Raw genomic sequence first — 16152 nt, 5'->3', positions numbered from 1 at the left:
CGATTTACCGGTCGATCTACGTTCCTGCCCTCACCTATGGTCACGAGCTGTGTGTCGTGACCGAAAGAACAAGATCCCGGATACAAGCGGCCGAAATGAGTTTCCTCCGCAGGGTAGCCGGGCTCTCCCTTAGAGATAGGGTGAGAAGCTCGCTCATCCGGGAGGGACTCAGCGTCGAGCCGCTACTCCTCCATGTTGAGAGGAACCAGTTGAGGTGGCTCGGGCATCTGGTTCGGATGCCTCCTGGACGCCTCCCTGGGGAGGTGTTCCGGGCATGTCCTACCAGCGGAAGGCCCCGGGGACGACCCAGGACACGCTGGAGAGATTATGTCTCTCGGCTGTCCTGGGAACGCCTTGGGGTCCCGTTGGAGGAGCTGGCTGAAGTGGCTGGGGAGAGGAAAGTCTGGGCTTCCCTGCTAAAGCTGCTGCCCCCGCGACCCGACCCCGGATAAGCGGAAGAAGACGGACACTTTAAAAACAACCATAGCTGCATCTAATGTAATTTACATGAAGTAAACATCTGCTATATAAAAACAAAGATAGTTTTAAAACAATAAGTACAATAAAAGTGAAAAGAGCATCCAACTTAGACCTCGGTACCTCCAGTAGCGTCTGGTCTGCTGACCTGAGGCACCAAGCAGGTGCGCATGGGTGGAGGACCACAGAAAGGTAAGGTGGGACGAGACTATTGTAATCAACTGCTAATAAGCCCAAGGCGGGGACAAGGGGTATGTTTCTGAGTGACAATGTATGACACTCCTCAGCGATGCAGCGGCCCCTCCGCGTGGGCAGACTTACTGATGGTGTTTTTTTGCGTCATCACATGTCAACATTCTAGTTATGCCGCCGTAGCATCTATGAGAAAAGTCTTTTGATTCTAAGTGTTTATCAGAAGTGGGTCAACAACGAAAAAGCAACTATGGTGGTTCAGCGGTTCTGTGGTTTACAACAGTCCGGCGGCCGTGAAGGCAACGGGGGACTTTTTGTGAGCGACTCACACAGACCGACTACTGCATTTGAAAGTCCGTGCCTGTGTCAAAATGTCCACCCTTGTCCCCTAACCCCTCATTCACTACATAGCCGCACACTAATATGTAGTGTCCGCATTGTGTTTGGCGATTCGAAGAACCAGCTCACTACTTTTTCCTCGTCGCATATCACGTGACCACCGTAACTGTTACGACACCCTGGTGCATAAATCTCCGACTTTCTGAATTAAAATGTTTTAAAACTGTACTTTTGTTCCCCTGTTCTTAATATTTTCAACTAAAATGCATTACTGTAAGTATTTCCATAGTAGATATTAATGCATAGCTTTGATTCTCGCGCTGTCGCCCGCGCCATGTTTTTTCTATACTCGCAATGCATTGTGGTCTATATCAACCCGATTGAGTGAACATCGATGTTCACTACTTTTCAGAGTGCATTGTGGTAATTTTGAGAGCTCTACATTTTCGCTCCCTGGCCATTCGGACGCCACTACAAAATGGCGTTGCCCCTCAGTAGGGCACTATATAGGGAGTAGGGTGCACATTCGGACACAGCCCATGGCTACGCCTCGTTGTTATTGTTACGGCTGACAGTATCGCGCCAAACTCTCATAACCTTTTATTATTATTATTATTATCATGGCAAGCACTGATTTTGCTGGACATGACTCGAATTTGCGGAATGCATGAATTGAGCTTCAAACGCTGTGCGTGCCCGCGCCACGCGGGACGGTTAGTCACCCTAGGTGAGACCATTTAAACATTTAAGAACAAATCCAAGAATCTTAAAAGGAAATCTAACGTGAACAGGGAGCCAGTAAAGGGAGGCCAGAATTGGGGGTATGGGCTTCCCCCTAAACGCTCCAGTCAGGAGATGAGCAGCAGTATTTTAGACCAACTGGAGAGGCTTGAGGGAGGGCTGGCTGACTCCAAAATGAAGTCCATTATACAGTAATCCATCTGAGGCATGAGATTACTGTTTCAAAGTACTATTGTGAAGGAAATTACACCAAGCGTGTCATTGCTGAAGCGGGCGACCGGCGCTGCTGCCATAAAGTAGTTGGTGCCTCTCGTGGTAGTGACTCTCAAACACATTGGTGGACATCAGTGGTGAGGAAAGCCTTCAAGATGAAGAATGAGTCCATTGTCCATTGTTTCAGTTCACACCTACACATGAAAAATTTATACTTCAAAAGAACACACTGACGAGTGAATGAATAAGGCTCTGTCGTATTCTGGGGATCCTTAACATGGGGTGTCTCGAATCTGTGCAATGATGAAATCTCAAGACACACACGGTATTCTAGAGCTACAAGTCATTGGTCCTTTGACATACGAGTACCGGTACCTTGAGATAATGCCCAAAAACACTAAGGTAAAAATAACCACAAATGACTTGAAAAAGAACATTCTAATTATGGGACTGCTGAAAGCAGCACATATTACTCTCCACCCTAGAAAATCCCGAGATTTTTCCGCAAAAATGCGGCCCGTACCGTAGATCGCACCGGGACAAATGAGGTATCAAACGATGCGGCTCGATCTGACTCGGTGCGGCATTACTTTTCTAGGAATTCCGAGTTACCATGGCGACGCAATTCCCCAAAAACTCCCATTGGAAATGAATGGAGAAAGGGGGAACAAATTACAGATCAAGCACCTTTTTCCAAGACACGCTGCGCACGCATACGTTATCTGACCGATACGAATTTTAGCTCATTTTGTAGGAATTTTTCCCATCTTTAGCTCAGTGTCGAAATCTTTTTTAAGGAATGAAAGCTCTCCCCCCTGTGCGGGTTCAAAGACAGTGAGTGAATTAGGCTTCTACCGCACTCTGTTGACCAATTAACTTTAGAGTGGCGGGAAAAAAGAAAAGTCTACTTCTATTTGCAAAAGTTTCACTTCAACTCGTCACCATGGCTAAGGTGTCATTTAGTACCTTTATTTTCACTTTAAGCGAGGACAAGTCGGACGAACTCGCCTATCTCTTCCATGTTAAATTCAGGCGCCTTTCGCTCTTCATTTCTGATAAATCATAAGTTTTCAACCTGCTCTCATTTGGTCATTTTTCATCCGATTAAAAAAATGAGAACATGCTCGTGTTCCCCAAAACCCTTGCCGTTCTAATGAGCCATTTCTTGAATCTGTATCTTGAACCGTTAAGTCGTGAGAGGCTTTTGTTCAAGGGGTGCGTCTCTCATACAATCTCAATGGAATGTGGGGCGCGTGATGGCTCCAAGTCAAAAATGGATGTGCGTTCTTAAAGCGACAGTGAGATATTTATAGTTTCTGTTGATTATGGTTAACTTCCACATTTCTTGACCGATTTTTGTCGTTTGAATTTTAAACTGTTCAGCTCATTTACATTTTTTTAAATACATTTTCAGGGACAGTGAAATACTTTTAGTTGATGTTGATTATGGTTAACTTCCACATTTCTTGAGCGATTCCAGTCGTTTAAATTTTAAACTGTATAGCTCATTTACAAAGTCAAATGTGTGTGCGTGAAAGTGCATTTTTCTTAAAGGGACAGTGAGATATTTTTAGTTGATGTTGATTATGGTTAACTTCCACATTTCTTGAGCGATTCCAGTCGTTTAAATTTTAAACTGTTCAGCTCATTTACAAGAGTCAGCAGTCCCATTCAAAATTTCCGCGGGAATTTTTCTAGTTATTCTTAAGATAGAAAGCCTCTTGAATCTGTCTGTAGAATGAGCTAAAACATGTGTCTGGCAAAGCCACACTTTAATCATCAGGCAGCTGGAGTAGCTTTATCATCACAAGATTTACTGGGATTACAGAAATATTTTAATGGCAGTGATTGCCTCAAAATGTTGTGGAACAAATTGAGAAGGACACTTAATTTTTGCCCAGGCCAAAATTTGCATTCACTGTATTATTACTTTTGTGAAACAGTTTGACTTTAACCACAGGTGCTTCTACTCAACAGGTGAAACTATGAGCTCATTTACCTGCCAGTTAAGTAGAAGCACCTGTGACCAAGCCAATCTGTGGCAGGGTTTTTACTTTCTGGACCTGGATTCCCCAACCCTGTATATAAGGCTTGTGCGTCTGACTGTATGTATGTGTGTATGACTGTATATTTGTCCAACAAGTTGTTTCCCATTGGCAAGAAACAATATTTTATGCAGCTGAAACAGTTCTTTATGTTGTATTTCAAAGTCTTCATAAAAATCTTGATCAGGTCATGTTGCATTTAAAGTGTAACTCACTCCCAATCAGACTCTTGCTCCACTACTCACTAATATTTGAAAATGGTGCTCAAAGGGGGTGTTGCCTGGAGGACTGTTGGGTTTGCAAGAGGGGAGAGGGTTGGGCGTGGTCTGGCTGTGATTGACAGCAGCTGTGAAAACTACGACAAAAATAATTATATACTACAACAAACAGTATTAAATCAACTAACCAAATGCTAGTGATGGCAAAATCGAAACTGCATTTTGGTACGTACCGGAACCCAGGCAGAACTGATTCGAATCGCGTTCCTAAATCTGTCTCAGAATCAGGATGTCACGTGACAGTTCGCGTTCCATTATGCCTCCAAACGTCACATTGTTTCAGCAAGTGCCTTTTCTAAAATTAAATAAAATCCGACCATTGCACTATATTAAAATGTCTTAAATCTTAAATAAATCCAGCCTAAGCATACTTCGTATGTAAAATTGCCCTGTTGATTCATCGCCCTATATGATCAAATGTCAACATCCTCTTGAACTATTTGAACGCAGCGGTTGGTTTAGTGGTGACGCACCTGCACAATGGGCTGAAAAAATCCAGGTAACCCAGGTTCAATTCCCGCTATGGGTGGCATGTTTTTTCAGGTCATTCTTTTTCCTCTCTAATACTTTCTGTCAAAACTTGATGTCCTGTCGCAAAAAAAAAAAGCCTTTGAAATGTAGCCTGTTGAAATGTAGTTTTTGATTAAATGTGATAGCACTGGGGGTTTCATCAAAGCATTTAAATCATGTTGAGAGGCAAAATTAAAAACAAACCAAGTATCAGCAACAAAAAGCTCATTTGCACTTCTATACTTATTTTGACGGGGTGGGGGTTATTCAGTTTTTGTTTCCCATGATATTATTTATCTCTCTTATGGCGTCCATTACAATTACAGTATAGGCCGATTGCCAGTTGTGTAAATTAGGTGATGACAGAGAGCAAATAGTAAGTTTCCTTACTGGGGAGCTGGCAACACTGCTCTACTGTTTGATTGTAATATTTTACAAATGGCCATCAGATGTCGCTGTGGGGAGATGTTTCGAACGTTCCAAAAGATCGATTCCTTTTGTGAATCAATTGTTTCAAAAGATTTAATCGTTTCAATGTTCCAATTCTGCCATCCCTACTAAATGCTATGCTAATAAATTGCTAACCTGAAAATCGATATGAAGATGTTTGCAAAATGCTACTCTTCCCACTCCAACTCGTACAAGACTGAGCCGGCAGTTTCATGAAAGTGACGTTGGTAGCCCGTGCACGTCCAATGAGCGAGTCAGCCTTGGATGCAGAGCGCAGTTCGAGGCGTGCCTTAACAGCAGGTGGACTTAAACTCCACCCACACGGATTTTCGACCTTGAAGCGCCTTCTTTCTTTCTGTCTTTGTTGTTTAACCTAACCATAACCCTACCATATAACGATTACAGTATGTTTTGAGCACTTTATTGAACAATGAAAATTAAAAATGGACCGAAACCCAAATACTAACCTCAACCGTCCAGGGATGTGGGGATCTCCTGGGGACATGTAGTACTGCACTTCCGCCTCTTCCTCAAACCGTTTAGGTAGCTCTGTCCCGGCTGACTGAGGCTTGACTGTTTGTAATTTTCGATGCTCCATAATGTGTTTAAAAAAAATAGCTTTACTTCAAAAGACGGTGCATCATTAAATCTGCAAATTGTGTTGGAAAAAAATTGGTTTGAACCATTTTGAAAAATCCAAGTCAAAGTCCACCCGACGTTGAGGCGCGCCTCGAACTGCATTCTGCATCCAGGGCGATTTGCAATGAGCGGCCAAACAGCCAAACTGTTTATCTCTGTGTTTAAACTGAAGATGGTGCCACACAGACGGATTTTGCCAGCTTTCAACAAACATGCACTAAAATATCAAAACAATGATGAGGATACGTAGACAGCACTAATAGACACCCGTTTGTACAGTTTATCAGCAAAAATAAAAAACAAGTTGATTTGGGGTTGAGTTGCACTTAAACATACCCACCCCTCGCCCCTTTATCACTACGAAACAGGTCGAATACATTATAACATTGTAAAAGGTGCTGAATTACCTCACACTGAATAGAAATTATCTGAATTATCTGAAGACTTGACAGACGGGAAATGGTTGAGGCACACGCATGCAAGTACACGCACGCACACGCACACACACACACTGTAGGCTACCCAACATCAACACCAACACTCTAGAAAATATACTCTGACATTGTAACTTATCCTAACAGTGTTAAAATACCACTGCTTACTGCATATTTGATCAAACACTGGAAATTTAACACTGACTGATTTTCTGTGTAATTGGAACCACTCTAGTACCACAGGAAACATGCCACTGTAACAAAAATATAGAGTTAGGAAACGAACGCTAAAGTGCAAAGAGTCATTGAGCAAGTAAGGGGACCACTATATTGTAGGAATTATGGTGAAATAGGTGTGTAAATGATGTATAGTCATTCTGCAATAGTGTCCTGTAGTACAGTAATACTAAAAGATGTCAAGCCCAAGCTCCAGTATTTTTTCCTTCGTTTTTACATTTTTAGCAGTATACAGGATATACTTTGAATAGCAGGGAAATGTGAGTCCATATTTTTGTCCAGAGGGCATTTTCTCGGAAGCTATATCTCCTTGACTTCTTCTGGTCCATGTTTAGTGTTGTAAACCAATGGTCACCAAACAGTACAGTGACTACACAGTCACTAGACTGATTGACTGACTGACTGACTGCTTAAGTTTGAAGGCACCTGTGATGCTAATGAGAGGACACGTCTCATTTTCATTGGTTAATGTTCATTGCAGTTTTTATTTATTGTTAATATAATGATTATTATTTTCTTAGTTATTTTTTTGCATTCATTAACAGAGGTTTAGTGACAATTTTGTCCGCATGTGTACACTGTACATGCAGGCAGACATGCAAGAAGAGATGTCTGAGTGAAGCGCTGCATAAAGCGGGAGGAATGGGTGCTTCATCAAGTAGTCAACAGTAGTCAGAAAGCAGACTGGCATCCCTCCAACATGTAGTCACCATATTTATTTATTTATTTTTATGCAGTGGGACTCAGACCTTCCAGTTCCAAAACGTCTAAAAAGTCATTACTGTTGAGCTACTACTGCCCCCAACAACTGACAATTGCTCTTCAAGCTTTTACCTCGGAAGAACTAATAGTTGCAGAGTTTTACTTTGCTACAATTGATACGTGGCAAACACAAAAACAGGTTTGTTCTTTTGGTGCTCACCTCCTCATTGAATCTTAATAAATCACTGCCAGACATGAAGTTAAGTCTTATGCCTTATGGTAAAATGTGATCTGTCTGACGAAGAGGAACAGCTTTTTCCTGTTGGCCTCGCAGTAGCCTGCTTTCTACATCAGTGGAGAGGAAAATTAGCCTCGATAGTCCAGTCTAGACTGAGACTGTGAGATATGAACCCTTGATTTAGCAAACAGATGAGCACACAGGAAAATGCACTTTCACACACACCCAAACATTTTTGGTCATTAGATAGAAAACAAAGCATGCAGTAAGCTCGGATGGCTGATGGACACATAAAAATAAAAATCCAGTATTAGTAATAGGATGAATGCATCAGACAAGTAACACAGTCTCTGTTATTATGGCTTTTTGCTCTATTGATACTTTTTCTTATACTGTAGCAGTAATGCACGTTACAATTAATTTAACCTTGTAGTGACCAGACATGACAATCATTGAACAGCACCACAAATTGGTCGTGATATCACTCGGTGCATGCGCGAGGAGCATTTAGCAGCAAGCAAATAAATTGCTCTTTTGCCATTTGTTTTAAATTCAATTAGTGTCAGATGGTGAACAGATCAATTTAATGTTTAATGGGGGCAAAATACATAAAAAAGCAGAATCACAGGAAATGATTTAAAAAATACTGGTAGTCTATATTTGATTTTATGGAAAACTAGAAAATTGAGACTTAATAAGTTAAGTGTGCTTTAAACACGTTAAAATTCAATAATAATTGCTTACTTTGGACACCTAATCAATAAGGTTTTCTCCGCTGCTTTTGCAGATTTTTTTTTTCAATGTCATAGTTTTTTCTTTTCTTTCTTTCTTTACATAGCAGGGTCACTTTCCCTGAGACCGATATTCTATCCCCTTTCATAGGGTCACTTGCTTGGCGCTCACTGGCATAAAAAAGTTGCATATATTAATAACAATAAAGTATTACCATATTAACTCATATATTAACTAATAACAAATCAAACGTTCAAATGACAGTATTTTCTTTTTAAAAACAATTATCAGTTACCTGATTCTCATGAACTACTGTAACATAAGTGCACCAACTATTGTGATGTATTCTGGGACTTGTGGTATAGCTGTGTTATTTGCTGTCTGGAAATATTGGATGGGTACAGCTGGTATGAAGGCAATGAAAATAAGATGAAAAGCTGATATGTTATTACTTTTATCATTTGTATGGATGTTAAGATGCAATTTGGAAGTGCAAGAGGTTTCTGCCCCCATTGAGTTAGATATTGTATTTGCATCCCAAGTATGGAATAGGTGTGCATTTTTGTGTAACATATTTGGCAACTATTGTGCTGCACTTACTCATGTGTGCTGTTTGGTTAAGAACATGTTATCCATGATTACATATAATTAAGATCTGTATGAGACTCCAGAAGCCTCTAGTCCAGATATTGGCAAACCCCGGCCCGCGGACCAAATACGGCCCGTTATGCGTTTCAATCCGGCCCGCCGAACTTATCCAATAAGGCTAGAAAAAAATTCAATTATTTATTTGTTTTTTTTGTTCAGCTCAGTGGATGAGTGGTTAGAGTGTCCGCCCGGAGACTGAGAGGTCGTGGGTTCAATTTCCGGCCGGGTCATACCAAAGACTATAAAAATGGGACTGATTGTCACTCTGCTTGACACTCAGCATTAAGGGTTGGAATTGGGAGGTTAGATCACCACATGATTCCCGAGCGCGGCACTGTTGCTGCTCACCGCTCCCTCAGGGGATGGGTCAAATGCAGAGAACAAATTTCGCCCCACTTAGATGGGTGTGACAATCAGTGAATCTTATCTTATCTTATTGGATTTGGATTTGGACATTTACAGCAGGAGACGGCACGGTTTTGTGTTGAACACAGCAATAATGTCCTGATAGTCCAGAGAATCGGTCAATTCTTTTTTTGAAAGAAAGCAGGGACAAAGAGTTCAGTCTATCAGTCAACATTGTGGCACTGTTGCGTGTTTTGATCCTTTTGACAGCTGAAGATAGTCTTTCTACATGTTGTCATGGGTGAGGTGAGGAGCGCGCATGCAGGAGACTGTTGATATTGGTGAATACATCCCCGGGGCGTGCGTCGAGCACTTCTATGAGCATTTCCTCGTTGGCTTTTGGCTTCTTTTGGAGCTGCTGCACAAACACCTTGTGCTATGCGTCCACCACGGAGATGGAAAAGTGGTCAGAGACGGATTGGATGTACGCGCTTTGTCCTCAGCGCATGACAGGCAGCAGCGGCTATCATGCAGCCGCATGTGCCACACGTACTGTGGGCCCGGGTTAAAAATGGGTGGGCCAATGGAAAAAAATTCTTTAACTTTACGCATTGAATTGAAATCTATTAATAATAGATGCAGTCACCAGGCTTGACAGATCACAGTGTATGTGCTATTATAATCTATTTACATTTCTCCTCCCACTTTGCCAATTAGTGTGTAAATGCCGCATCTTGCATATTCATTGAGGCAAACGTACTACCTGGATTAGGGCTATTTTATAATAATCATAATAATAATAATAATACATTTCATTTAAAAACAGCACCTTTCAGAACACCCAAGGTCACTTTACAAAGCATAAAAACACAGCAAAAGTTGAGCTAAAACAATGAAAATGAAGCTATTGGAAAAGCTGCTTTAAATATGTGGATTTTGCACATTTGAAAAACGCAGTCCTAAGTGCACACTATAAGTAAATTGGGTTGTACATTTATCTGTGTGTTTTTACTGTGCTATGAGGTCCAAATGCTCCTGGTCCGGCCCATCTGTCAAAATTTCAAACCCATTGTGGCCCGCAAGTCAAAAAGTTTGCCCACCCCTGTTCTAGGGCGTAACATTCCTCTTTTGCTGGGGGAGTCAGCAGTTACAGGTTTCCCCCCATGACCTTGACCTTGTTGCTAGTCTAAGAATTACAAAGGTTTTAATTTTTCCAATGCTGTAAAAGGAAAATGAAAAAAACTGAAATCAGTTAGATGTCATGTAGACTTGTAGCAGGCAAAGATAAACAATGAGGTTCTTTCTCCAGCCCAGAGAATGTAACTGTTTACGGAGATGATGCACAGTATTGCAAACATTGCTAATACAATCATTTGGTCATTGGGACTAAAATTATTGCTTGGAACAATGGAGGCTAAATAAATACTCAATAAACAGTGGACATTTGCAGTATAAGTTTAGATAAACCCCATCAAAACGTTAACAATAGATATATGTAAAACATCTTGGACTATGTCCATCTAGGATTTAGATTTTTATGTGCAGTGTTGTATATTTTCCTGGCTGCTGTTGTCACATTGTGGAGTGAAGCCAAAAAGGCTGGTGAAGCAAATGGTTGAGGGTTTGCCTAGTGGTGGATGACCCAAGTGCAGGAAAGCCGGGAGGCAAAAGAGGAGTGCAGGATGTACTCAAAACAGAATGTTTAAAAAAGAAGAAGAAAAAGGCAAACAACACACAAGGACGATGTACTGTACTAGCCTGTGATGATGACCTTTAAATAGAAAAATGAGATTCCTCACACTTAAGACCATCGAAAAGATGGTATTGCACGAGGATATAGTGCCAACAAGTGATGAGATGTGACATTCTAATCATCATAAGTGGCCATTTTCAATATTGTGCATATCGGCCGCTATGGCAACCCCAATTACATGCAGTGTTTCTGAAAACCTTGTGCACATACCTAACACCATATCAAATTGCAAAAAATTCTCATAAATGTTTTTATTTAGTTTTTATAACTCCTTTCTGAATTGTAGTTCTTGTTAGCGTGCCTTACCGTGAACATTTCTGTCTATCCGTACAACTGTCCATTATAAAACATACAATACTTAATGTGACCCACTATTTAAACATACTCAAACTAATACTAAAACTAACAAAAACGAATCTAAAACGAAGCATTTTTGGAAAAAATCAACAATAATTAAAAACTATCACACTCACTCTATAAACGAACCAAATTTGAAAAACACAAGTCAAAACAGAATAAAAACTAAGGTGAATGAATAATCCCAAACTTTTATAACTCTAGTGACAAAAGACAGGAACAGCGATCCAACACTATCTGACAAAAAAAACCAGGAAATCACATACAAGCAAACTGACAGGACAACGATCTACACCTGGATAAGACACGCGTGGGTGGAGATAGCTGATTGGTTGACACAAGGGATAGAGCTCACGAGAACCGGCGGAAATTAAAACGTAATGAGTTGACAAGACATGAATAAGAAACACAGGAAAACAAGACATACAATAAAAATAATTTGAATGTAAGAAAAACAATGCAAAAGCAACAAAAAACAAAGGCAAAAGTAAAAAACTAAACAAAAACAAAGTTAAATATAACAAGAAACAATGCAAAAGTAAAAAAAAAAGAAAAAAAGGCAGAAGGCAAAAAAAATCATGAGAAGCACATATAAGGCAAGACAGGAGTATATAACCTTAAAAAACAAAAACAAAAAACAGTTCTCTGAACACCCTGGACAGATCCACTATCACAAATAACAGGCAACAGGACACGGTAACATCTAACAATAGTCTGAACAAAAACGGGCAACTAAATACACATACACTGATGATGAGACAACGGAGCAAACCTGGAAAAAGCTGATTGGCTGACATGAGAAAAAGAAAAGAAAGATGACGAGTAAACATGGAACGCGCAAACAGGAGACAGGAAAACCACAGATAACCCATAACATGAGCAAAAACATAGATCATGATAGCTGTCCACCATAGCAGACAAACACAACAGGAATTCTTTGTCGATCACTGTATTTTTTCCTGTAGTGTGTGTGTGTGTTTGTGTCCTTCCTGTTATTTCCTATGTAACTACTCGTCGTCCTCCTGTCGACAACACAAACTCTGTTGATAATAGCAATTAGCACAAAGTTAACAAGTGGGGTCACAAGGAACAAAGACACCACTAAAAGGGCCCTCAACACTAGTTTAGCACTAGTTGGGATTTTTGTAAAGCAGACCCAAGTGTTTCACCTTGAGCTCTTCTGGTGAAACCAAGACATGATTGGTTGGAAGAAGAAAAAACTTCTGGTAGGCTATGCATAGTCCTCGTGTTGTGAAACATAACTTATTGCTGTCCTTTTATCTTCTCACGTATCAATCATGTATATCGGTCATGGTTATCATGTGCTGATGTTCTTTTCCTGATGCAGCCTTCCCATTTATACAAGCTTGGAATTTTCCAGAAATGGATATTATGGTACTGTTGGGAATCCAGCCAGTATCAAGTACGAGCTTGCTTCGTCCAGTGCATGAGACGAGGCAAGATTTGTGGCTGGACGACTAGTGGTGATCATATGCCTGCTTACAATGCCCTGAGCATCTGACGCTTCCTGACTGAGAACATTGTCAAACTGGAGCAACCCACTCAGCCTGGCTTTGTGTGAGCCTGGAACTTTTCTGACAAACGTCACTATCTGCGTTCCGTTCTGTTGTTTTCTCTCTACCACATCACTCATCAACCTTTTTAATTACTTATGCACTTCATCAATTACTTTCCAATCAACTTTCCATCTGTTTCTGTTTAAAAATTCTAGTTTCCTCTGTGTTGCATCCTTGTGATGTCATTGCTATTACCCAGAGGCGCAGATTAATGATCGGGTTTATTTCCCTCTCTTTTGGTGCTGGTTGTCCTCATCATTCATTCAGATCCTTTTCTCTTCAATTGCAGTCACCAAGAAAGGGAAAAAAGTGTTTCATCATATATTGCATTTTTCCCATGGGACACTAATCCACTTCACTAGACCAGGAAATCCTCCTTTCATCAATAGGTTTCATGATAATGAGATTGAAGAGAGTATAAGGAGAATGGGAAAAGGGCTTAGTTGAAGAGCGAGACCTGCTCGATAATGAATGCCTTATCTTTTTTGCAAACCACCAACAATGTACTACAAGTCATTTCCTAAATAGGATTCACACTCACTCTATGATTCTGTTGCCTGCATGAGACAAACTGTATAACAAATACAGAATAAAAGGTCATTTGAATTCAATTGAAGTTGGCCTTTAAAGGAGGACATTCAAGGTTGATATCAAATAATTAAAGCAATGGAAAATTCCAGGATTTATGTTTCTTGTCAGCCTTACTAGACATCCGAGAGTATAATTAATTTTAAATGGTGATCTGATGGAAATGGGATTTAACATACATTAAGTTCCTCATTATCCATATGGCCTCCTGCACAGCTAAAAGGATTTAGGATTTTTTTTTCTTCTAATGAGCTTTGGTTTATGGGCCATGTGATGAACTGATATTCTCTGGGAGCCCTGCTGACGCACACGAGATCTGCGATGTGGGTGTATACTTTATGTATTGGAGTATGCAGAAGAAATCTTCTTCTAAAATCCTGTAAAGAATTAAAAAAAAAAAAAAGATATTATCTCCTATTACAATATATGTTCCCATAAAAGTGATTTGGTAAAGAATAGTCCCATCCGCATGACAGTTCGAACCTGCCAGGTTTTCAATTTAGAGCTGCTCACTAATGATTATTTCAATAATTGATTAAACTGCATATTATTTTTTGATTTATTGATGAAACTGATTTATTTTCTCAGGTTGAGTGTCGAGAGACAACACACACACACACACACACACAAACAGGCACGCGCGCGCACACACACACATACTTAGGATGTGCTTAAAAGTTTGGGAAAGGCTGGCGGAGGCAAATGTGCAGTTCATATCAATCAGGTTTAAAAATGTTTCAGCGGACTGACAAGTGGATATTAAGAATGGAACTCTGGCATTTCTCAATTTCAACACGTGCAGTTTCTCACTTAGGCCTACTTTAAATTGCTTTTTGTAGTGTGAAACTGTGCATGTAGCAGCCGTACTGACTGCTTGCCAAATGTTTAGTGGTCACTCTGTAGTCCAGCAACCATTTAAATATATGCGCTGTAATTCACAATCCTCTGAAAATAACCTAAGATACCACAAGTTAACTTTGGCAGTTGTCTGGAGAGATCCTCAAGGACACCGTGTGTCACTATTTTCTTTGTGTTGCTAATGATTTCATCTAGATGTTTTCATCTAAATGAATTCACTGTGACAATTTGCAATCATTTTGCATTCTCCTCTATTGCTTCATGATTAATGTCCTCTATGTAGTATTGACTATTAACGTTATTATTACAACATTCATCGCTATAGTTTTTTTTCACTTTGCTTAATTATACACTTTTGCTGTTTATATGTTTACAGTATATCCGTAATTTTATCATATTTTGTTATGTATAAATGGTACTTCATTTACGTAGCACTTTTCTACCTTACAAGGCCCTCAAAGCGCTTTACAATTCGACTACTGATTCACTTATTGATGACGCAGCATTAGGAGCAACTGGTGGTTCAGTATCTTGCTCAAGGCTACTTCAATGTGGTCACAATAGCATGGAATTGAACGCACAACCTCTGGGTTGCGGGACGACCACTCTACCACTGAGCCACGCCACCTCATAGTATAGTGTTTGTTTGTTTTTTTACTATAATTACAATAGATCAGAGGTATCAAATAATTTTTCGCTGTGGGCAACATTGTAGTTATGGCTTCCCGCAGAGGGACTATGAATCCACATACATCAAATGTTATAGCAGCAAATCATCTGCATCATGTCATCACATATACACGGTGTTTTAACTGGGCCGGAACACACCGGCACCCAGCTTCGATAATTCTAAAAATACCCATTGAGCGTTCAGGTATTTCTCAACACGGAAAGAATGTACATTCTGTCAGTGTTGCATGCCTGTTATCGCATCACCAAGCGCACGCTTGCTACATCATCTTACCCAGACTCCATTAGCCATCCAGCTCTGTGCTTTACGAGTGAAGTTTGCATGTATCATTCAAGCCGCCCGCTGTAAAAGTGATGCTAGTCCGAAGGACTAGCCTACCCAAAAGTGTGTGTAGCTCTTGAGTTAAGGAAATGCAATAACAATGCTACCATGCTCTCCTGGCCCAAAGCTTAGGACGTACTGTATACACCAGGGGTGGCCAAGTTCGGTCCTCGAGAGCCCCTATCTTGCCTGTTTTCCATGTATCCCTCCTTCTGTGAAATGAAAGCAAAGGCCATCAAGAAAAAAAATAACTGTGAAATGTAAACCTAACTTCTGCAAGTCACGATACTGAGATAATATATACTTCTGAATGCTTGATGCAAATAGTGAAGTTCAATCTTTACGAGGCTCTCAGTACTCCATATAACAGTCTTTCCAGTGAGGTGTTTTCTCTTTTTGCAGTCTTTTCTCTTTGTTATATTCAGTGTTATCCAGATGGTATTGTGATTCATTTTGTTTATTTTAAGAAGATATAATTTTCCATCCTGCTAAATGCTGGTTATATGCCTCTACATGACATGAAGTGTGGGTTAGTCAGGGTACAGGCACAGCAACAAATAAGACTGGCTTGCCGAGAACAGTGAGTTAGCACTTGCCCACTGTGCAAAAATAGTTTATTCCTGCCAGTACTTCTGCTGTGTAGATTGCCCCTCCCCCTTGCATGTCACTCACCAAGGTTTTCCCAAAAACCTTGAATTTTGTAGGGATGTGCTTTCTTCTTAAGATAGATCTCAAAATACATCTGAGCTCTTTCAGTTTTCTTCTTGCACAAAATCATCCACGTGAG

Source organism: Vanacampus margaritifer, chromosome 2 (genome assembly GCF_051991255.1).
Source record: "Vanacampus margaritifer isolate UIUO_Vmar chromosome 2, RoL_Vmar_1.0, whole genome shotgun sequence".
Classification (NCBI taxonomy): Eukaryota; Metazoa; Chordata; class Actinopteri; order Syngnathiformes; family Syngnathidae; genus Vanacampus; species Vanacampus margaritifer.
This window is presented reverse-complemented; position numbering follows the sequence as displayed.